The sequence below is a fragment of the Myotis daubentonii genome, chromosome 9 (assembly GCF_963259705.1).
Source record: "Myotis daubentonii chromosome 9, mMyoDau2.1, whole genome shotgun sequence".
Taxonomy (NCBI): domain Eukaryota; kingdom Metazoa; phylum Chordata; class Mammalia; order Chiroptera; family Vespertilionidae; genus Myotis; species Myotis daubentonii.
This window is the reverse complement of record NC_081848.1, coordinates 71,665,185-71,688,200: the sequence shown is the minus strand read 5'-3', so window position 1 is coordinate 71,688,200 and position 23,016 is coordinate 71,665,185. Positions and strand designations below refer to the sequence as shown.

The 23,016-nt window shown below is 41.1% G+C and overlaps 2 long non-coding RNA genes across 2 annotated transcripts; one reads left to right on the top strand and one right to left on the bottom strand.

Moving 5' to 3' along the window:
- Positions 1-6,069: 6,069 nt before the first annotated feature.
- LOC132241245 (uncharacterized) lies at positions 6,070-7,116 on the bottom strand. Its single transcript, XR_009454472.1, has 2 exons — positions 7,025-7,116; positions 6,070-6,477 (listed from the first exon to the last, which is right to left on the bottom strand). It is a non-coding gene; the product is annotated as an uncharacterized LOC132241245 (long non-coding RNA).
- An 11,980-nt stretch (positions 7,117-19,096) lies between these two features.
- Positions 19,097-21,427, top strand: LOC132241244 (uncharacterized). The gene is made up of 2 exons (XR_009454471.1): positions 19,097-19,277; positions 19,380-21,427. It is a non-coding gene; the product is annotated as an uncharacterized LOC132241244 (long non-coding RNA).
- Positions 21,428-23,016: the final 1,589 nt, after the last annotated feature.

Genomic DNA, 23,016 nt, shown 5'->3' with positions numbered 1-23,016 from the left:
ATTATTGTCTGTGCTGTTGTGGGGTTTGAGGACATTGGAGGCTCTCTGTGCTGCACCCCTCCACCTTGCCCAATATCACAGGCCTCCTCCATGGCGGGGAGAAAGGTTGCAGGAAAACGGGTAGAGCTGAGGAATAGATGTCATGTTAATTCAGGTCTTTTTTCGGGGGGGAGGGGGGGGGTGTGTGTGTCTTTTTTTTCTCTCTCTTTGATCCTGACTCCTCTGCCTGCTCTGACTTCAGCATCTGCTTGTTGTTGGGGGATGGAATCAAGTTAGAGGTGTGCAGGTATGTGCTTCCCTTCAGTCCTTCAGGAGCTATGGCAAGGTGAAAGGAAGGCAGGGCTCAGGCTTTGAGTCTGGGTGGAGACCTGGTGGGCCATGTTGCATCTGCCCTAGAAACTGATTGGGCCTGCGAGTGGCCAACTCTCCTACCCTCATCAAAAACTTCCACTTTGCACTTGCAAAGATCATTTGTACCATAAAGGTCACATCCTTTGGAAGTGGAACATAGGCAACAGTGAGGGAGAGGAATTTTTTTGTGCTCATGCATGTGAATTTCATAGGTTCTATATTGCGCTGAAGTATCAAGGTTAGTTATGAGCAAGATACTTTCAAAGATGTGAATGGTGACATCTGTGGTTGGCTTCTTCTTTGTGGTCCTAACTTACCTAAGGTCTCCTCTATATTCAGATCCCAAACGGGGCATTCTGGTGAAGAACAGGAAGTAGCTAGGGTCTGATGAATGGAGGGGCCTGCAAATATTTATGTTTGGAGTATGGGGAGGTAGCATTAGCCACACTGTGATATATGCATCAAAACACAGAAACAAAATCAGAATACACCCTCAAATGTTGGGGAGAGGTATGATAGGCAAATCTTGTTGTTTTTTTTTAAAAAAAAGCTATGTGGGGTATGGTACAATCCTAGGGAAGAATTGGAAAACAGATCTAGGAAGAAGTAGCATTAATTCTCACTTTCCCCTTCTAGAATTTGAAATAATAGATCCTTGTGTAAAATTAGGGGAAAGGTAAGGAATCTGAGCATTTTCTAAGCAGAAGATGAATTTTCTTGGGAGAGAAGGCATGTGAGTTAATGAATGTAAATCTGCGTTAAAATGGAGAGAATATTATGAGCAGAAAGAGGGAGAAGGACAAGGAGGATAATTGTTTTAATAAATTCAGCCTAAATCTTACTCTGTCTTAAAGTATTTAATGTTTCCATCATAGAGTACGTAGTGTTTTAATGATCTCTTTTTGGAGAAATTGATTTAAAAGCCTTTTAAAAGTTAGAAAGTTTAGGGTTTAGATTTTTTTCTTTCACTATTTATTAGAAATTTAGACTATAGGATCTATGTATAAACCAGGCATTATTATGTATTAAAAAAGGATCTTAAAACATATAAGAATAGTTAATAACTTAAATATATTGAAAGAGTACTAAAACTATTCTGTCATAAATAAGATCCACAAGACATGTCAATGGCAGAAACCACCTTCTTACAATGGTTCTGTAATAAAGTTTAAAACAGGATGATATTTTAATTGACAGCTTTGATTTAATTATATTTAAGCCTTGTTGTCTAAAATTAGGATAAAAATTTTAAATATTCATTATCCTATGTTATTATTTTTCACAGACTAGAAGGAAAAATAAGAAGTTTTATCTCCTGAAGAATTGGGGAGACTCTTTTAAAGGTGAAACTTTTCATCTTTAGGTAAGGGAACATTTTCTATTATTTATCTACCTGTTGAAAAGAGAATATTTCAATTAGAAGAAAGAAGTAACATATACTTAAGCTTTGCTCATCTTAATTGATATAAAACATTATGAAGATGATAGAAAGCCAGATTTTTAAGTTAAATAAAACAAATTATTTGGAAATATTTCACTTAGAAAGATCATTTTTTGCGGGGGGGAAAAGGAGACCCTTTTTTGCACTTTCTAATAGACTGACATGATAATAGGAGTCCCACCATCTGTCTTGTCTGAGTATTTAAGAGAAAACAAAGTTAAAATCACATTTAGCAAAATCAGGAACTAGAGATTTTTCAAACACTTAGAATATTCCTAAACATAAATGTAAACATGTGTGATATTAAAAAAAATGGACTATTGTGGAAATGTGAAAGACTGGTCATTGCTTTATAAGCAGGCCAGTGAATGAAAGTTAATTAGGATTTGGGCAATAACAGAGAAGCATAAACTCTGGGATATATTCCCATGCTAGGAAAATATTGCTTCTTAGGATCATAATGTAAATAAACAATTTGTTTAATCAGGCAAGAACCTGTCCTTTGTTTTTCAGTTTTGGTTTGTGTCATAGTGGTAACATAAGAAAAGAAAAAGACTAACTTTTTGAGCATATTAGAATATTAGCAACTAATTTAATTTTTGAAGTAATTCTATTAATGCATTTTACTTCAATGAACAGTATAAATTACATATATGAAAAGCAGATGTTTTAAAGCAAATAAACTAAAAAATGCAATTAAAATGTCTAAACAAACATTTAGGGATGCTTTGAAGTATTTTATGAAGTTAAAAGGATGAAAGATGTTATTATGGAAATTATATATAGAATCTGTTATAAGATATAAAAATTTGTATATTCTAGCTTTGTTACCAATACCACATTTGGAAAAAAAAATAGATTACTATATTTGTCTTCAATTAACATATATTCTCAAGAGTAAACAAGATTCCTTCTAATTTTAAATACATTAATAAAGGTACATATGAGTACTTTTGAAAATCAGAGGTCAGAGTTTTAGGTTTTTAAGAAATACAGGTAAAAATGCATGTGGTTAAATAGAATCTAAAAATTTTGACAGAAATATACTAATTTTTTTGGTATGAATTTGAAGAATTTATTTCTAGAATAAATTTGTTTTCTTCTTAAAAAGACAATCATGTTAATATTGAGCATATAGGTTAAAACTTCATTAGGATATACTAAACTTCTAAGTTACTTTATAAAAGAGAATTATGATAACCTGAAAAGAGTATATAAAATTATGTCTAATGTAATCTTTAAGTAAAGCCCTTTAATATACTGTATCAATTTTAAAATCTTACATTTTGAAGGATAAAGTAAAAGAAAACATGACTAACATCCTAACGAAAAATATAATCTCATAATACTGAGAAGAGAGCTGTAAGCATGTAATATATGAGGAGATCAGTTTCACTTCTCACTTATTTTTAAGCCTGTCTTATGAATCATATATTTTAACATCAGGAGAATAATGTACAAAATATGCATTTAATTCTATGGTCTGTTAAAAATAGAGAGGAGAAAATGCAACTTTGCCTAGCTAAATCCTAACTAAGGTGTTAAGTGAAAATTAGAAAAATACAGAAGCTAAAATAGTATCATTAACTAAAATTCAAAATCTATATTTATACACAATTTTTTATGTCTTGGCATAAAGCATTTATTTAATGCTAATATAACTACATTAACTGCAACATAAGTGAAAAAATAAATGATGGAGAAGTATTTTCTCACTGTAGGTTACTAGATTAAAAAATTGCTAATAAGTTAAATGTAATATTAAGGGACATGTTTAAAATAAAATGTTGCTGTGGATGTATCTTTCCAACAAGGCTTTGGGTTTTGTGTGTGCATTAGGATTTCTGAGTTTTGTGATCTGAAATTCATGATACATTTTGAGTGCCCTTTCAAATGGCAAAATGTTTCTGTGGAAAAAAATCAGACATTGCGTACATTTTGTTTTATATTTGGGTATGAGAAACATAGCAGGTACTTTGGGTGAATTCTAGTTGTTATTTTAGTGCATGTATCAAATACCAAACAATTATTTCGTCTGTCGGTCAGTTCCATGTCTAAGCAAGTTACAGTTCGTGTAAGTAATCTTAGATAGTTAACTTACATTGATGACACAGTGATCTCTAAATGTGATTGTCATCGTTACTGAAATGATGGGCAATGTATTGCAAAGAGATGCATTTTAACACTTATTTTTCATTAAAATGAGAAAGATTTTGAAGGGGTTCTTTCGTGAGTAAAATATGGAATTGTGCAGCTTTCTGAAAGAATGAACTCTTAGTTTTATTTTCAAATTATATTGAAATGTGTATTTGCTTGTCGTTTGCTGATATTTTAAAGCCAGAAAGGAACAAAGCAGCATTATACGTTATTTCTGATCATTTTTTTCTGTCCCTGGAGAGGGAGAAAGGGAAAGCAACATATGTTGGCACAATAGTGTTTTCCCTTAAAAACAAACAAACTTGAAATTGAAAAGATATGCTGCCCATACCAAATTGTTCTAATTAGGACTTACTTGGAGTCGCATGCATTTCCTGAATCCACATATTTGAGGAAATGTGTCTTATGACATGGAGAGATGTAGCACATGGTAGTCAGATATAGGACAGTCTTGCTCTCTCTTGTGGATTCCCAGAACTTAGAACACAGATTTTAAACTAACCATGTCGAGTCCCAAAACCTCTGGGCCATAATCATTTAGATAGAAACATGCCCGAAAAGTATAAAGGCGAAAGGGAACACTGGTTGAAGTTGAACGTTCCCTTTAAAGGATATACATTGGGCACTGGGAGGAGTGCTCCAAAGATAAACAAACGGCACTTTTCTGGGGAGCTGCGGGGGTCTGTGTGATAAAGGAGCGCGGCGAGGTCGCACAATGGTAACTGCTTGGCAACATTTGCAAAGTTCGTCTCGGATTGAGAGGGTGAAAGTCAGTGCAACCACTGGGTGCGGGGGGAGGGAAGGGGGAGCAGGTGGCCAGCTCCCGGCCACGACGGGGTTAACCGCGGCGAGCCCGGTGCACTCTGGGAGTTGTAGGCCGCGGGCATTGTGGGAGTTGTCGCAAAAGTTCGCTTTCCCGTTGTGATGGCCGCCGCCGGGGCAGGAGTTGAGGGTGTCTGTGTTTCCGGGCGTCTGGGGGGCTCTCTGTACCGTCAGGAGGCCGCCAGCAGCCCCCGGGTGGCCGAGGGCCTTTTCATCGTGAACCCGGGACCCGGGCGAGCGGCCCGGCGAGCAGGTGGAGGGGCCGAGGGGCCGCCGGATGGGCCAGGGGGCCTCTGGAGGCGACGGGCTCCACGAGGGGTCCCGTCCTGGAGGACCCTGGCCGTCGAAGGGCCTTCCGCTAGGAAATATCGGGGCGACCAGCGTCTCAGGGTCCTGGGCTGTGCTTCCTTTCGTTGTAGTTTCTGCCCTGCGCCCCTCCCCCCTTTCTTAACAGAGGTCGGCTCTGTCTGTGTCGCCAGTGATGTTCACGACACTATTTGGGGTTGGGTGGGCTCGCTTTCTAGGGTCCGGGGGGGTTTGTGCACGAGGCGGGGATGTTGGGAGGTGTGGACAGCAATATTCGGGGTGTCGTCTGCCCTGTTTCAGGGTTAAGAGGTTGCACTGAGCTGTGAGCGTGTCCCTGGACGTGAGGTTGGCGTTGGCTGCACGTGCTGGACCTTGAGCTTGTGGGCTGATGCTGCCCGGCAGCGTCCGGCCGTTGTGAAATGTTTTTCTGTTGACTTGGATGTGTTCTTAAAGCTTTGGGGTCCCCAGAACACTGTTTTTTGTTTTGTTTTTGTTTTTGTTTTTGCAGTTATGTGTAGAAAGCTGTGATGTGCAGAAATGAATGGAAAACAAAGCCTAGCATCGCAGGTACCTTTCGTGCTAGGGCGCGAGGGCCCTGCGCTTCTCCAGTGCTGTGAAGCGGTCGGGGGCTTCTATGGGGATCTGGTGTGCCTTGAGCTCCGCCGCCTGAATCCTGGTTCACGGGGTGCTCTGCAGGTCCGGGCCACTTCGATCTCCTTTGCCCTGGGGTCCTCTGTCAACCTGAGGCCAAGTGGGACACCGCCGACATGCAGCTGCCTGTGTCAGGATCTCAGGTGACATCGGTTGCCAGGCAGGTCAGCACTCACCTTACCTGCCTGTGCAGACTTGGACCTCACTCTTTCTGCCGCCCGGCGCTGCTGTACAAATTTTGCCTTATTTCGACAGTCTGCTTGTTTCATGCATAACTTGAGGCTTAACAGGTCATGAAAAGCCATTTCATAATGTTACCTAAAAGTTGTTCCCCCCCCCCCCCCCCAACAGGTAAAACTAGTGTCCAGAAAGTTTTTTCACTTGTTTGGTGAAGTAGGGGATTTGAAAGAAGGTACAAGAGTGATATTTTGGAAATCAGCGATCAGTTTTTTAATTTGGGGCTAGGCCACATGATAGAATTGATTTAAAGAGAGAGAGAGAGTGTGTGTGTGTGTGTGTGGGGGGGGTGTGTTGCATTGTTTTTCTTGGCATTTTAGAGCGTAGAAAACCTGTTTCTGGGTCATTGCGTTGGACCTCTTTCATGTATCATTAAACTGCCTTTTGATGTTTTGTAATGAGCTGGTTTTTCATAATTCCCTTCTTGTCTGGGTTTGCTTAGTACTTGACTACTTGAGAATATAGTAATGGTAGAGAAAGGAGCAGAGCTGGATGGATGTGTGTGTGTGTGTCTCCTGAAGGTTATTTCGTGCTGGGGTCCAACCCCAGCAGGTCCAGGGGTTCCCAAAGGTGTAGACGGAGTCGGTGAAGAAGGAATGACACAGAGACAGTGTTCAGTTGATCAGCAGCCCAGCCAGGAACTCCAGCCAAGTTCTGGTCTCGATCTCCAGAGAGGTTCTTCTGTTTATTGTCTTGTTACATCCGTATTTATACCAGTTGATTTTAATCCTGTCAATTTCTATTACAAAGGTTAGGGCGTTTCTTATCTCCATTCCAGGGAGTAAAGATTATGTAGCTTAAGCATGATTGTTTGTAGTTAAATTGATTAACTACCCGCCTGGCACTTAGTTAAGGAGTTTCATCCCCTCCCTGACTTCAGGGAAAAATTCCTACCTGGGGAAACAACCTTTCTCGGAGAGGTGACCTTGGTTAAAACACACAGAGCTAAGGGGAGCAAACATCTTAAGAACAGTATGCTATATACGCCAGGTCCCTTGAAACATATGCTGTGCAGATGTTTCTTTCCTGCAGTGACTGTGTCAAGCAGCAAGGATGGACCGGCTTCCGGCAATTTCGGGTATAGATTGCTAGACTGATATTGTTGGCATGCCAGTCAGGTCCCAGAAAAGTATTTCCTTCTCTCTGACCTGACCCCAGTGTGTCTTGGAATATTAACTAACTTGCCGGGGTCCAACCCCAGCAGGTCCAGGGGTTCCCAAAGGCGTAGACGGAGTCGGCGAAGAAGGAAGGACACAGAGACAGTGTTCAGTTGATCAGCAGCCTAGCCAGGATCTCCAGCCAAGTTCTGGTCTGGATCTCCAGAGAGGTTCTGCTTAGGATCTCCAGCGAGGTTCTGTAGCCATGTTCCCTCGCTAGGTTCTCCAGCCAGGTTCTGTGTCCAGGTTCCAGTCAGGTTCTCCTGCCAATCTCTGTAGTCAGGTTCAGTCCAGGATCCCTTGCCATGTTCTCCCGCTAGGCTCTGTCTCTAGGCTCCGAGGCCAGTCCCGGTCCAGGATCCTCTGGCATGCTCTCGCCAGTGAAGTTCTTCTGTCTCTAGGCTCCGTGTAGGTTCTGTCTTCTGAATTCTGTCTCCTGAGTTCTGAGTGTTTCTGTCTTGTTACAACTGTATTTATACCAGTTGATTCAATCCTATCAATCTCTATTACAAAGGTTAGGGCGTTTCTTATCTCCATTCCAGGGAGAAAAGATTATGTAGTTTAAGCATGATTGTTCATAGTTAAAGGGATTAATTACCCGCCTGGCACTTAGTTGAGGGGTTTTATTCCCTCCCTAACTTCAGGGGAAAATCCCTACCTGGGGATTCAACCTTTCTCGGAGAGGTGACCTTGGTTAAAACACAGCGCCAAGAAGGTGAGCAAACATATTAAGAACCGTATGCCATATATGCCAGGTCCCTTGAAACAGCAAGGATGGACCGGCTCCCGGCACTAACTTGCCAATTGAAAAAAAATTTGGAAAATTTATCTTAAAAAGACCAATAGTGTCCATATCTGTTACTGTTTGGTGGTGAGTAAAATATTGGTAAGTTGGTTTTGTATTTTAGGAAAACTGGATGGCCAGAATTTGTAGAGTCATCCCGAATTATTTATTTATTTTTTAAATATTTTTTTTTTTATTGATTTCAGAGAGGAAGGGAGAGGGAGAGAGAGTGAAAGAAACATCAATGATGAGAGAGAATCATTGATCAGCTGCCTTCTGCACGTCCCCTACTGGGGATCGAGCCCACAACCTGGGCATGTGCCCTTGACTGGAATTGAACCTGGGACCCTGTGGTCTGCAGGCTGATGCTCTATCCACTGAGCCAAACCAGCTAGGGCCAGAATTATTTAAAACCAACTACAACCACAGTTTGCTTTGAAAGAAGATACATAAATTTGTAATTACCAAGTTACCTCTGACTTCATTAGAAGGTGCTTTGAGAGTGGATGAGTTCTTATTTGGTAAGTTTAGAGATAAACTTTCCGTTTGCCAATAACTCTCTGGGCATTTATGAGTAAACGTGTCTTGCGGGAAGCCACGTTTTCCCAATACCGTCATAAGAGTGCACCAAGGAACACAGAAGGCTGATAGGCTGATGGACCTTGGGCGTTAGCAGGGCTGTGTTGAGATTAGTGGTGGCTGGAAGCAATTTCCTGACCTAATACCCTCAAAGTTAATGTTTCCTAAACCTTCTGATCTTTACTGTTCTTTGTTGACCTTAAGAGATGGTCTGTCTGCTACCTGTTTGCTGTGCTTACTGAGGGCAAGATGTGTATATAAAACTGAATTAAAAGCAGATACGGCCAAGTTTCAGTGTGCCTCTCCAAGAGAGAGGTCTCCACGTGGTCCCCCATGCCTTCCAAATTCATATTTCTTGTCTAGTGCTTTCATTTGTTTGTCAGCCCCTCCTTCAGATCCTGAACTCCCGCTGCAAAAGGTTGTGGCAACGTCTCTCTAGGACAGTGGTTCTCAACCTTCTGGCCCTTTAAATAAGTTCCTCAGGTTGTGACCCAACCATAAAATTATTTTCGTTGCTACTTCATAACTGTAATGTTGCTACTGTTATGAATCGTAATGTAAATATCTGATATGCAGGATGGTCTTAGGCGACCCCTGTGAAAGGGTCGTTCGACCGCCAAAGGGGTCGTGACCCACGGGTTGAGAACCCCTGCTCTAGGAGATGGTGAGGTTTTACACCCAAGAGTTCTAACATTTACTCTTTGAGGCCTTTATTTTGTACTCTGCTTTCCACCTCCATCACTTCAGTTCTGTTTCTGGTGTGAAATGCTTTTTGTAATACGTAACATCAACTGTAGTTTAAGAAAAGTATGGTAGATCCACTACCTTTTGGAGCAGATTACCCCTAAGGTTGTGTATACATATTTGATAGTTATGCCAAAAGCTTTTTGAAACTTCGGCTTTGCGTGGTTTTGACGAAACTCCTTTTGATGAGACAACACTAAAGGGTAACTTTGCTGACCTTGGTGTTATAAATGAAAGCCTTCGGTGCTGGTGTTCACTCAAAAAAGAAACGCAAATTGACTTCCAAATAATGTAATTTGGAAGATAATGAAAAATTAAAGTTTTGATTTTAGATTGTAGCAAAAATTTAGAAACACTAGGGGTGGTGGGATTGGGTGGGCATGTCTGAATGAGGCATTTACTTAATTCCTTTCTAATTTTGTTTTCCTTTACGTAACTGTTCACATGGCTGAAAGTAAGCATTTCTTATTAACGCATTGTGAGTGGTAACACTGCATATGCAAGATAACAAATCACCCATTCAGAATTTGGCTCTTATCTTTCATTTACATTCTTTGAAGAGGAAGAGTTGTTGTTTGTACTTTGTGTTTTTTTTTTAAAGTTTAATACATTTTTTAGATTGTAGTACTCTTACACAACAAGTGTATCTCCACCCCCTCACCTCACCTTCTTGGAATTTAAGAAGGTTTCTGAATGAAAGAACAAGTATTTAAAATTTTTCCACACCTGTCAGTGATGAATTTTATTTTCTGATTCTTCATTCATATATTTACAGGACAGAATACATTATCTCTGCTCTGCTGGGCCCTAGTTTTTGAAGTCAGAGTGTTAATCATACGATATTTGGGGCAAGAGACAGTAAACCAACAGTTACTCCAAAATACTGTGTCAGATGAAAGGATATTAATTTCCATTGGAAAGAAAAGAAGATAGTATGCATATATCCTGTCACAGGATTCTATATCTTAAAGCTTCGCAAGATCTTAACAGATAATTTTGCTTTGTCCTCCGCCTTCCTTATTTTTATTTTATTTTATTTTATTTTTTTTGGTTCAACTTTCTCAGTGTGCTTATGGAGCTCTAGAACTTAAATGACATTTCTTAAATTATTTGCTCCCATTTTTAAAAAGATTTTCATCTAAAATATTCTTAATACGGATGCTATTTTAATAAACCATTCTCTTTTTTTTTAATATATTTTATTGATTTTTTACAGAGAGGAAGGGAGAGAGATAGAGAGCTAGAAACATCGATGAGAGAGAAACATCGATCAGCTGCCTCCTGCACATCTCCCACTGGGGATGTGCCCGCAACCCAGGCACATGCCCCTGACCGGAATCGAACCTGGGACCTTTCAGTCCACAAGCCGACGCTCTATCCACTGAGCCAAACCGGTTTCGGCTAATAAACCATTCTTGTCATTACATTTTTATAATTAAAATGATGTAGATATTATATTTCTATATTCCAGGTGGGGGTGGGGTGGGAAATGAGTTAATGACTTCTTTAAACCTCAACACAAAGTGCCCCAATTTGGCTGGGGAAAAAAAATCCAAGATATAGAGCTTTAGATTCTTTTTCTGTTATTAACATTAACAGTCTTTAGTTAATAAAGATGCATGACTTGTCATTTTTAGACAAGTTTACCTTGAAGACAGTATTACTTTTTGCCTGACATGCTCATGAAATACATATTTGCGAAAGTTTTAAGACAATATAAGAAGGAAGCCTTAATAAACATATTTCTGGATTTTAAATTGTTTTTAAAGAAGTTTCTTTAAGGGGGCAGGAACCATATTGTCATTGAAGTTCTATTAAAAGAATGACCAGCCCAGTTGGCATGGCTCAGTGGTTGAGCATCGACATGTGAACCAGGAGGTCATGGTTCAAATCCCTGTTGGGGCATATGCCCGGGTTGCGGGCCCCATCCCCAGTGTGGGCGTGCAGGAGGCAGCTGGTCAATGATTCTCATCATTGATGTTTATCTCTCTCTCCATCTCTCCTCCTCTCTGAAATCAATATATATTTTTTAAAAAGAATGACCCACTTGTTTCTTTTTATTTTAGTATTAACCAAAGGTATAGAACAGTGATGGCAAACCTTTTAAGCTCGGCGTGTCAGCATTTTGAAAAACCCTAACTTAACACTGGTGCCGTGTCACATATAGAAATTTTTTGATATTTGCAACCATAATAAAACAAAGACTTACATTTTTGATATTTATTTTATATATTTAAATGCCATTTAACAAAGAAAAATCACTGGTATAGAATATGCAGTGTATAGGGGGCAGAAGGCCCATTGCATTAGAGTTAAAAATGAACACATCAGTGACTTTAAATTTTTCTGTACCACTTGTTACAGTTGTTTTGTCAAATTTGAATTTATAATATAATGAATTAAATTTTAAGATAATTGTGAAATGACTTACCTATACTAATAAAAGGGTAATATGCTAATTAGACCAGATATCTTCCAGATGTCATTCCAGACATCCTTCCTGACAAAGCAGGGGCCCAGGCGAAGCCTTCCAGGGTCCCGCGTGCCTGTGACCGGCCAGAGGGAGGGGAGCCCAGGTCCCGATTGCCTGCGGCCAGCCAGAGGAGGGAACCCAGGATCCCGGGTGCAGGGGCTGAGGCAGAGGCGGTTAGGGGCAATCAGGCAGGCAGGCAAGTGGTTAGGGGCGATCAGGCAGGCAGGTGAGCAGTTACGGGTGATCAGGCAGGCAGGCTAGCGGTTAGGAGCCAGTGGTTCTGGATTGCCAAAGGGATCTCTGTTGGTTTCGGGATCAGGCTAAATTGGCAGTTGGACATCCCCGGAGGGGTCCTGGATTGCGAGAGGGTGCAAGCTGGGCTGAGGGACCTCCCCCTTCCCCTCGTGCATGAATTTCATGCACCGGGCTTCTAGTTCCTTAATAAGATCCTATAACATCATTACTTTTGGGGGGGTGTTAATCCTCACTGGAGGATATTTTTCCATTGGTTTTTAGGGAGAATAGAAAGGACAGAAGCATCAATGTGACAGAAACACATTTATTGGTTGCCTCCTGCATGAGCCCCGACCAGGGCCGGGGCCTGAGGAGCCTGCAACCAAGGTACGTGCCCTTGACCAGAATCAAACCCGGGACCGTTTGGTCCGCAGGACGATGCTCTATCCACTGAGTCAAACCAGCTAGGGCTCATTACTCTTCTTGAGGTGCATAGACATAATTTTTTTGTCCCAATAAATTATTTTTAAAGAAACATAACAGTAAAGTAAATGGAACAGACTTCTATTATATCTTCTACCTGAGAAGGAAAACTTGGAAGAAACATGATTTTTATAAATATAAAAGGTTTGAGATATATAATATAAAGACTTTATAAATCATTAGGAAAATTGCTAAACCATGGTTTGATAATTCTCAAAAGAAAAAGAAAAATGTCAGTAAAGTGGTAGATTATATTTTCCAAAGATGGCCACAACACCTCCCAGTTCCCATGCTCTTCTACATGTGATGATGTCACTTTGTTATCAGCAGGTGGCATCTTTACACTTCTTTAAGTTTTGTTAGGCCCTTTGACTGCTTAGACTAGGTGTGGTAAACATACAGGGACTATGAAATCTTTTGGTCTGAGGCATTAGGGGTGAGTTAATGAAATGTTTGATCAAATATAGCAGGCTAATGTTTAAGTTGTTAATTTTGTATAGCTCACAAATATCCAAATGGCTTTTGGCAGAAAAAAGGTTCCTCACCCCTGGCTTAGACCAAGAGAATGTGGTAGACATGGTGATGTCCCAGTGTTGCTCTTACCTGACCTGACAGCTTTTTCTTGCCTCTTTAAAAAAAAATTATATACATACATACATATATATATATGTGTGTGTGTGTGTGTGTGTATATATATATATATATAAAATCTCCTATATAATAAAAGGGTAACATGCAAATCAACTGAACGGTGGAACAACCGGTTGCTATGACACACTTACCACCAGGGGGCAGACGCTCAGTGCAGGAGCTGCCTCCTGGTGATCAGTGCGCTCAGCCAGAAGTCCTGAGCCAGGCTCATGGCTGGCGAGCGCAATGGCAATGGTGGGAGCCTCTCCCGCCTTCACGGCAGTGCTAAGGATGTCCGATTACTGGTTTAGGCCCACAGGGAGCAGGCCTAAGCTGTCATTTGGACATACCCCAAGTTCCCAGACTGTGTGAGGGTGCAGGCTGGGGTGAGGGCCACCCCCCCCTCGAGTGCACAAATTTCGTGCACTGGGCCTCTAATAAACACATATATCCTATATAATAAAAGAATAATATGCAAATTGACCCTAACAGCAGAACAACTGGGAATGACTGGTCACTATGACACACACTGACCACCAGGGGAAAGACACTCAATGCAGGAGCTGCCTCCTGGTGGTCAGTGCGCTCCCACATGGGGATCTCTGCTCAGCCACAAGCCAGGCTGACGGCTGCCAGCGCAGTGGTGGTGGTGGGAGCTTCTCCCGCCTCCTCAGCAGCGCTAAGAATGTCCACCTGCAGCTTAGGCCTGCTCCCTGCTGGCAAGTGGACATCCCCCGAGGGCTCCCAGGCTGCCAGAGGGATGTCTGACTGCCAGCTTAGGCCCAATCCCCCGGGGGAGCGGGCCTAAGCCAGCAAGTGGTCATCCCCCGAGGGGTCCCAGACTGCAAGAGGGCACAGGCCGGGCTGAGGGACCCCCTCCTGAGTGCACAGGCCTCTAATATATACATATATATATATATATATATATATATATATATATATATATATATATACACACACACACACACACACACACACACACACACATACACACACATTTCAGAGAGAGGAAGGGAGAGGGAGAGAGGGATTGAAACATCAATGATGAGAGAGAGGCATAGATTAGCTGCCTCCTGCACACCCCCTACTGGTGGTCAGTGCGCTCAGCCAGAAGCCCTGAGCCAGGGATTGAGCCTGCAACCCAGGTATGTGCCTTAGACCAGAATGAGACCTGGGATCCTTCAGTCCACAGGCTGATGCTCTATCGATTCAGCCAAACCGGATAGGGCTTTTCTTTCTTCTTGAACACCAGCTACTATGTAAGACATGCAATCACCCTGAAATCACTATATTGGGAGAAACCCAAAGTCATGTAAAGAGGCCCTGGAGACATCAAGTAGAGAGGGCTAGGAGCACCAAGGAACCAGACATGTAAGGAAAGGAGCTATTTTGCAAATGGATCCTCCAGCACCAACTGCCCTGGCTGGGCTATGTAAATAAGATTAACTGCCCACTGGCTCCCTTCTCAATTTTTGACCCATAAAATTATAAGCAAAATAACGTGGTTCTAAGCTTCTGAGGTTTGGGGTACTTTGTAATGCAGTAATAACTGGGAAAATTGCTTCATAATTTATAATAGGTGGCAGTATAGGAGAGTATATTTGCATGTTTAAATCTGACAAGGAATTGTTTTCTATAGTACAACAAGGAATGCCCACTGCATCAAACAAAAAACAAGAGCTGCAGTAGAAAAATACACCAAGGTTATGAACAGGCTAACAACATAGATATGCTCAAGTTCAGTATTCGGAGAGATTCAAATTAAATAGACCCTTACTAGAGGCCTGGTGCACGAAATTTGTGCACGGAGGTGGGGGGTCCCCTCAGCCCAACCTGCACCCTCTCCAATCCAGGACCCCTTGGGGGATGTCTGACTGCCGGTTTAGGCCCGATCCCTGGCAGTCAGACATCCCTCTCACAATCTGGTACTGCTGGCTACTAACTGCTCACCTGCCTGCCTGGTTGCCCCTTACTACCCCCCCCACCCCCCGCTGGCCTGGTAGCCCCTAACTGCCCCTCCCTGCCAGCCTGGTTGCCCCATGGAGCCTGCTGTTAAGTTGTTAGGTTGTCCCTCACTAACTCCCTTGCTGGCCTTGCCACCCCATGCAGCCTGCTGTTTGGTCGTTACTGTGACGGTGTCCCAGAAAATTTGCATATTCCTCTATTATTAGTATAGATAGCCAGTAGACTAACAAAAATTAGGAATATGGATAATGTCAAGTATTGATGAAAAGGGGACGGGGTAGGAACCCTCACACCATTGCTGAACATGTTAAGTGTAGGAGCCATTCTGCAGAGCAATCTGGCAGAATTTAGTTAAATGAATATAGATATGAAATTGTTTCTCAGTGTTTGTCCTCAAGAAGTCTTACACAGGTCTCTAAAGGAGCAACTATGAGGATATTGATCACATGTTTTGGTGGCAGAACCTTAGGACCAACCTGGGGTTCTTAATCATTGGGGAGAGGGGTGTGTAAAATATGGTAGAGGTATACATATAGTGCCATACATTAAATAGAAGCGAAGGACTACATATATCCTCCACATATGTATGTATTTTAAAAATACAGTGTTTAGTGAGAGTAGTAATGAAAGCTATAACAATACCATTTTTATAAACTTAAAACACATAGGTACAAATGCCTTGCAAGAAAATTTCAAAAACGTCAAACACATTGGAACAATCTCCTTAGGACAAGAAAAAAGTTACCCACAGAGGGAAAAGGAGAGCGAATAGGAGTGGGGAAAGAGGTAAAAGAAACTAAATTAAAAGGTCAATAATGATGGTGTGCTGTAAACCAAGGTTTATTATCAAACTTTCTGTGCCTGAAGTCAAATACTACTCCTCCCCAGACCCAAGAAGAGAACATTATAGTTCTCCATAATCAAAGAAAGTAAATTAAAAGACAAACTATTTTTAAAATCTGCCACACTTGGGGGGGCAGGAATCTATATATATAAAAAGGCAGGTACTGTAACGGCCATAACGACCTAACAACAGTCACTATGACGCCCACTGTGGCCAGCGAACTGGCCCGATAAGGGGGTGGGGCCAGCAGCCAACCTTGCCTCCCCTCCCCGCTGCCGGCCTGCCCCTGATCGGACTCTCCCACCCTGATCAAGAGCAGGGCCTGCTGGCCAAACACCCCCTCCCTTCCCCACCAGCCAGCCGTGCCCCCGATCAGCCTGCCCCACCAGACAGGCCCACAGCCCCTCCCCCCAGCCGGCTCACCCCTGATCGCACCCCTTCACCCCAATAGGAGGCGGGGCTGGGCGGCCAACCTCCTGCAGACTCCCTGGCCACCCCACTCCTGATCACACCCCCTACCCCAGTAGGGGGCAGGGCTGTCCAGCCAACCTTCTGCAGCCCCTTCCCCTGGCAGGCCATGCCCCCTATGGGCCTCCACCACCTGATTGGCCTGCAGCTCCTCCCCCTGGCCAGCACCGCCCCTGATCGCCACCCCACCTCAGTAGGGGGCGGGGCTGGCCGGCCAACCACCCATGGCCCCTCCCCCAGGCTGCTGGACCCTGATTGGCACCCCCAACCCACCCCATTTGAGGGCGGGGCCAGCCAGCCAATTGATTGTGGCCCCTTCCCCCAGCCCTGATGGGGCCCGATCTGGGTGGGCCAACTGGCCAACCTCCCGCCACCTCCTCCTCCCGACCCCACCCATGCATGATTTTGTGCACTGGGCCTCTAGTGTTTAAATAAGGTCAGTGCTTAAAGTGTCAAACAGGCACTCATGTTGTTGGATATGTAAATTGGTATGACCTTTAAAAAAAGGACAGTATTGCCCTGCTGGTATGACTCAGTGGTTGATCATCAACCCATGAACCATGAGGAGGTCACGATTTGATTTCCCGTCAGGTCACATGCCCCGGTTGCATGCGTGATCCCCAGTGGGAGGCATGCAGGAGACAGCCTATCAATGATTCTCATCGTTGACATTTCTACCTCTCTCCCTTGCTCTCTCTGAAATCGATTAAAAGAAAAAGATTTTTTTTAAAAAGGACATTATATCAAGAGCCTTAAAAATGCTCATGTTCTAGCAACAAACAATTATAAGTTGAAATTAAAAAAAACAACAACACTAAAGTAGTATCATCATAAAGTAGTTTTAACATCAGTATGGTGTTAAAACATAATAGATCAATGGAATAGAATAAAGAGCCCAGAAACAAAATCTCACTTGTATGGTCAATCTACGACAAAGGAGGCAACAATATATAATGCAGTAAAGATGTTGGGGAAAATGGACAGATACATGCAAAAAAATTATATTGGACCACTTTCTTACACCATATATAAAACAAACTCAGTGGATTAAAGACTTAAATGTAAGATCTGGAATCATAAAACTCTTGGAAAAAAACATAGGCAGTGGCAGGATCTGGGGCCAAGAATCCAGTACATCCAAGTATTCCGTGAGAGTGGGAAGGTTAAAGGTCTTCTTATAAGAATCGAGGTGCCAACTTTGGCAGACCCTGCAACAGCAATAAGTATCTAAACAGGAAAAAGAGCTATTAAATATAAGTGGATATATTTTTCAGTATCAGTTACATTTTTGAAAATAAAGTAGAAAAATATTGTTCGTGGGAGCATTCAAATATTTAAAATCATGTTTTCTATATACTTGGAAACCTGTACTAAAAAATGATCTTATCCACAAATTGTTTTTTGTTGTTTTCTCTACAAATTTGCAATTAACTGTATTTCTATAAACAGGGTCTTTTATGTTAAGCCAAGGTTATTAAACATTTTGTATGAATAATAAATATTCTCAGTTTTGGTAGGAAGTCTTTTTGACATTCCCTTGTAAATGATTAAAATATCACATTCATGAAATGATGAGTGAGTAGCTCATTTATGAGGAATTTGTGGAAATAATAAAATTGGGCTTTTTGGTCTCTCTATAAACCAGACCAAAAAGAGACCAATATTGAGGGACTTACAGAGGTTCATTCATATCCTCATTAAGCACACAAATGTACACATATAATAAAATATAGAATGCATTTATAAATAAGAACTGTAAAGGAGGAGTGTGTAAGAGACGGTATGGATTGGGAATATAAAACAGAACCCTAAAACTACTCATGTCTTGCATATAGGTCATTTCTCCCAAATTAGAGTTTCAAAATTTTATTTCCAGATGATTGGTGTCAAAGAGCTATTGACATTTGTACCATGTTTTTTCTTTCTCTCTGAATTTCATCTACTACAGGTATTCGGGACCCACGAGCAGTTTCTTCCATTGTGTCCAACTGTAAATCAAGACGACTTGCTTTGAGCTCCAAGAAGGAAGTTTTGTATTATACCTTTAGGATATGCACATATTCTTTTCCTTTTCCCTGTGGTATTCAGAAAGTGGGTACCCTAAATAGTTGCACCCTAAATAGACTTGGTTTGTTTCTGATGATTTCTTTATTTGTAGTGAATCTAGTTTATTGTTTTCACATCTGTTTTTAGCAACTCAGTTTCAGTAGTTCTTTGTATTGTTAGCTAGCTAGCTATTTTTGCAGCTGACTTAATCAAAGCAAACATTTTTTTAATGTAACCCTACTTTCTTGTTCAGTTTTCCAGTTCATTAAAATTTTCTCAATTTGATGAATATTCCATGTATGTATCCTTGAAACTTTGAAAGAGAAAAAGATATGTGGTATGTGACTTCCAGGTGCTTGATTTAGAGGTGCTTCAAATGAAAGCACTTTAATCATGTCAATAATTGCAAATGAACCATATTTTAAGATAAGACAATTAGAAATTTGGGAATATTTGATGGTATACAGGAACTACTATTAAATTTTCAGATGGGGCCCTAACCGGTTTGGCTCAGAGGATTGAGCGTCGGCCTGCGGACTCAAGGGTCCTAGGTTCGATTCCGGTCGGGGGCGTGTGCCTTGGTTGCGGGCACATCCCCAGTGGGGAGTGTGCAGGAGGCAGCTGATCGATGTTTCTCTCTCATCGATGTTTCTAGCTCTCTATCCCTCTCCCTTTCCCTCTGTAAAAAATTAATAAAATATATATTTAAAAAAATTTTTTTTCAGATGGGGTAAGAGCAAGTATAATTTTAGATACATGCTGAAATATATCTATAATAATAAAAGGGTAATATGCTAATTAGACCAGATGTCCTTCTGGACGTCCTTCCACATGAAGCCAGGGCCAGAGCGAAGCCCAGGTCCCAGGTGCCTGCCAGCAGCCAGAGGGAAGCAGCCGGGTCCTGGGTGCCTGCCGGTGGCTGGAGAGAAGCCCAGGTCCCAGGTGCCTGCCAGCAGCCAGAGGGAAGCAGCCCAGGTCCTGGGTGCCTGCCGGCGGCTGGAGAGAAGCCCAGGTCCCAAGTGCCAGAGGGAAGCCGATGCCGGCAGCCAGGGGAAGGAAGGCCTACTCTTGCACGAATTTTTGTGCATTGGGCCTCTAGTACAGATATAATAAAGGGAAAGGAGAAAAGAACCAGGCAAAAATAATAGAAATTGAATAAGCTACAAATTTTAGGAAAAATATGAGTAAGGATAGCAAATTCTGAGTCCACTGCTAAAGTAAGCATTCAAGTGAAGGAACATTTCTGAAATTCCCCTGTGTTATTTATTTTAAGTTTGCTTGGGTAACATTCACCAAGTTTTGTTGTGTGTGATATTGCCCAACTATCAGTTTACTTTCCCTTTCACCCAGCTTTAAACTGGTTTGCTGACAATGATACCTTTTTTTAAAGTGAAAGAGCATTTTGGGTCAGGTTGTTGAGATGAATATTAGATAGGCTGGTGCAATAAAGAAATCCAGTTGATATACAATATTAATATGTCAAGATTTCACTGTGGTATTTTTAATGGTATAGTGATGAGAAAGAAAGTTGTCAGATTATGTTTTGTATGATCAAAATTTTTACTTTTAAAACAAGTGTGTATGTATAGAGTATATGTTGTATGTATCATATAGTTTTATACCCACAGAGAAAAAGAAATGGAAGAAGGCACACCAAATTGCCAGCTGCAATGTACAGGCACAGGAAATGGGGTGGATACTGTTTCATTTTATATGCTTCTATGAGCTTTTGAAAATAAAAAATAAAATATTAAAATTGTATTTTTAAACATTTGTTTCAAAATGACCGGTTTTCGTTTTATACGTTTACAGGAGGATCTATGAAACATGACCTTAACTTCTCTTATAAAGTAGGTGATAGAGTAGGAAGAGCCCTGGATTTTAACTTTTTAAAATATATTTTATTGATTTTTTTACAGAGAGGAAGGGAAAGGGATAGAGAGTTAGAAACATCGATGAGAGAGAAACATCGATCAGCTGCCTCATGCACACTCCCTACTGGGGATGTGCCCGCAACCAAGGTACAAGCCCTTGACCAGAATCGAACCCGGGACCCTTGAGTCCGCAGGCCAATGCTCCATCCACTGAGCCAAACCGGTTAGGGCAAGCCCTGGATTTTTAGTGCAGACACCTTGGTTTAAAACCAGGCCTATTGGACCCAGATTGATTTGTAACACATTGCGGACAGATCACGAGAATCTCGCTTCATATTACACAGTGTTTTACAAAGTATCATACTTTAAAAAGATATTAGCTTGTAAGACCATGTAATAAATAACTTCAAAATGCAATGGGTATTTAATATTAAAGCATGCCTTTAACACTTATGTAAAATGTTTTTTGTACTCGTTCAATAGAAACTTATCTGGCTACTGAGTAAGCTAGCAATAAAACTACTGGTCCACAATGTGTTAAGCAAGAAGTTCATCTTAAAGAGTCTGTTTCCTTGTTGGAAAAATGTGGGTGCTATTGTGATATTTGTATAGGGTAGTGTATGTGAGGTCACTTTGAAAATGATAATGCAATATTGAAGCATAATAAATATTCATGTTCATTCCTATGGTAATATTATTTGTTAAGGAAGTTAAATATTAACAATTTCTAATGTTAAAAATTTATTTATATTGTTTTGTTTCTCATGGCACTATTGCTTAACCCAGGACTGAACACCCTGTCAACCTAAAGGAGAGAGCAAGTACAGTATGTTTAGCTATATTTAAACAAAGATGAAATAGAAGACTGAACTGTTAAAATATGCAAGTTTTATTGTGCACCTAAAGAAAGGATTCCGCTCTGTTGTACTGGTATTCTTAAAAATGTCTCAATTCTGTGAAATTCCCTCACTGTGGAATTTTCTTTCAATACATTGAACAACCCCTGATTTCCTCATGAAAATCTGATCTGAAAGTAAATTTACAGAAGTACTAAAAACGAATTTAAAGTTAAATGGGAACATTTGTATACTAATAGGATACAATATTGTTTATTCTCATTTTTCCATTTTAAAGACTACTCTGAACTTTAAATCTTTTAAATAAATGAGACTGAAATCCAATGTGGATGTATCTGAGTATGTTATTTGTGTAACAACCAAATATTTCTAGAAACTTTTCTCTGCCTTAACCATGCTTGTTTGTTGCCTTCTTGAACTAGTTCTTGAGATATGATTTCATAACCACACTTTTTAGTTGAAATCCCAATTCTTCCATCTACTGTCTAACGGTTTAAGCTTCAGTTTCTTCATCTTTAAAATGGGGATAGGAGTAGTACTTACCTCACTAAATATTAGTTTTTATCTGCCAATCACTGGGGAACACTTAAGCAATAATGTCCCATCTTACAGATGTAGAATTGAATGTTTAGTAGTTAAATCCTCATAAAATCATACAGCTAATAAAAGTTAGAATTAGGGCCCTAACTGGTTTGGCTCAGTGGATAGAGCATCAGCGTGTGGACTGAAGGGTCTCAGGTTCAATTCTGGTCAAGGGTATATACCTCTGTTGCAGGCACATCCCAAGTAGGGAGTGTGCAAGAGGCAGCTGAATTGATGTTTCCCTGTCATTGATGTTTCTAACTCTCTATCCCTCTCCCTTTCTCTCTGTAAAAAATCAATAAAACATATTTTTAAAAAATTAGAATTAGGGTTTGGTCCTAGATTTACCTGAGACCAAAAAAATGTTATGATACTGTTTTCTCTTTGGAAAGCTTAATGGTTTCATGTTTGGTTAGTATGGCTCTGTCAATTTCTAGCAACCCTGGTCCATATGTTAAATTGTAGCACAAAATACTGCTAAATAGGAGTAGGGAATCATTATAGGTGTCAGGTACTTCTACAAAGTGTCAGATACTCTTAGGTGCACATCTTAAGTGAAGATACAATGTGAGCAAGAAGAAGTCATTGTTTTCAGGATCTTACAGTCTATTGGGAAGAAGGACAAAACCAAATAAAAGATTTGAAAGCATTAAGTGCTCTGAGAGCAAATTAAGCTAAAAAAATAAATAGCAACTGGGCAAAGGAGAATAAGCTACTTGGATATTTATGTAGGGCAGTCAGAGAAAACCACTCCAAGGAAGAGGAGGTATGAGCAAAAGCCTAAATAATATAAAGAGGTGAGCCTTGAGACATAGAGGGCAAGGGGTTCCAGGGAGAGGGAACAGAAAGTAGAACTGCTTTGAGACTGGAATGAACTTGTCTTATTTGAGAAACTGCAGGAAGTGTGGCTGGAATCAAGTAAGCATTGGAGAGGGTGGTTGCTGCTGGAGAAGTCAGGGCAGATAAACTAGTCTTTGAGGACTGTGTTCCTAATGTGACATAAAGCTCTTGAGGTATTTAAGCAAAAGAAAAAAAATACCTAATTTACTTTAAAAATATAAATACTCTAGTTGCTTCATGGAGAACAAACCTCAAGCCAGGCTTCAGGGAAACCAATTAGGATGCCATTGCCATACTCCAGGCAAGAAGTGCTTATGATTTGGATTGTGTAGTAGCAGGAGTTGGGAAGCGTGGTCAGTTAAGATATATTTTAGCCCTAGCTGATTTGGGTCAGTGGATAGAGGGTCAGCCTGCGGACTGAAGGGTCCCAGGTTCGATTGTGGTCAAGGGCACATGCTTGGGTTGCGGGCTCTATTCCCAGTAGGGGGCAT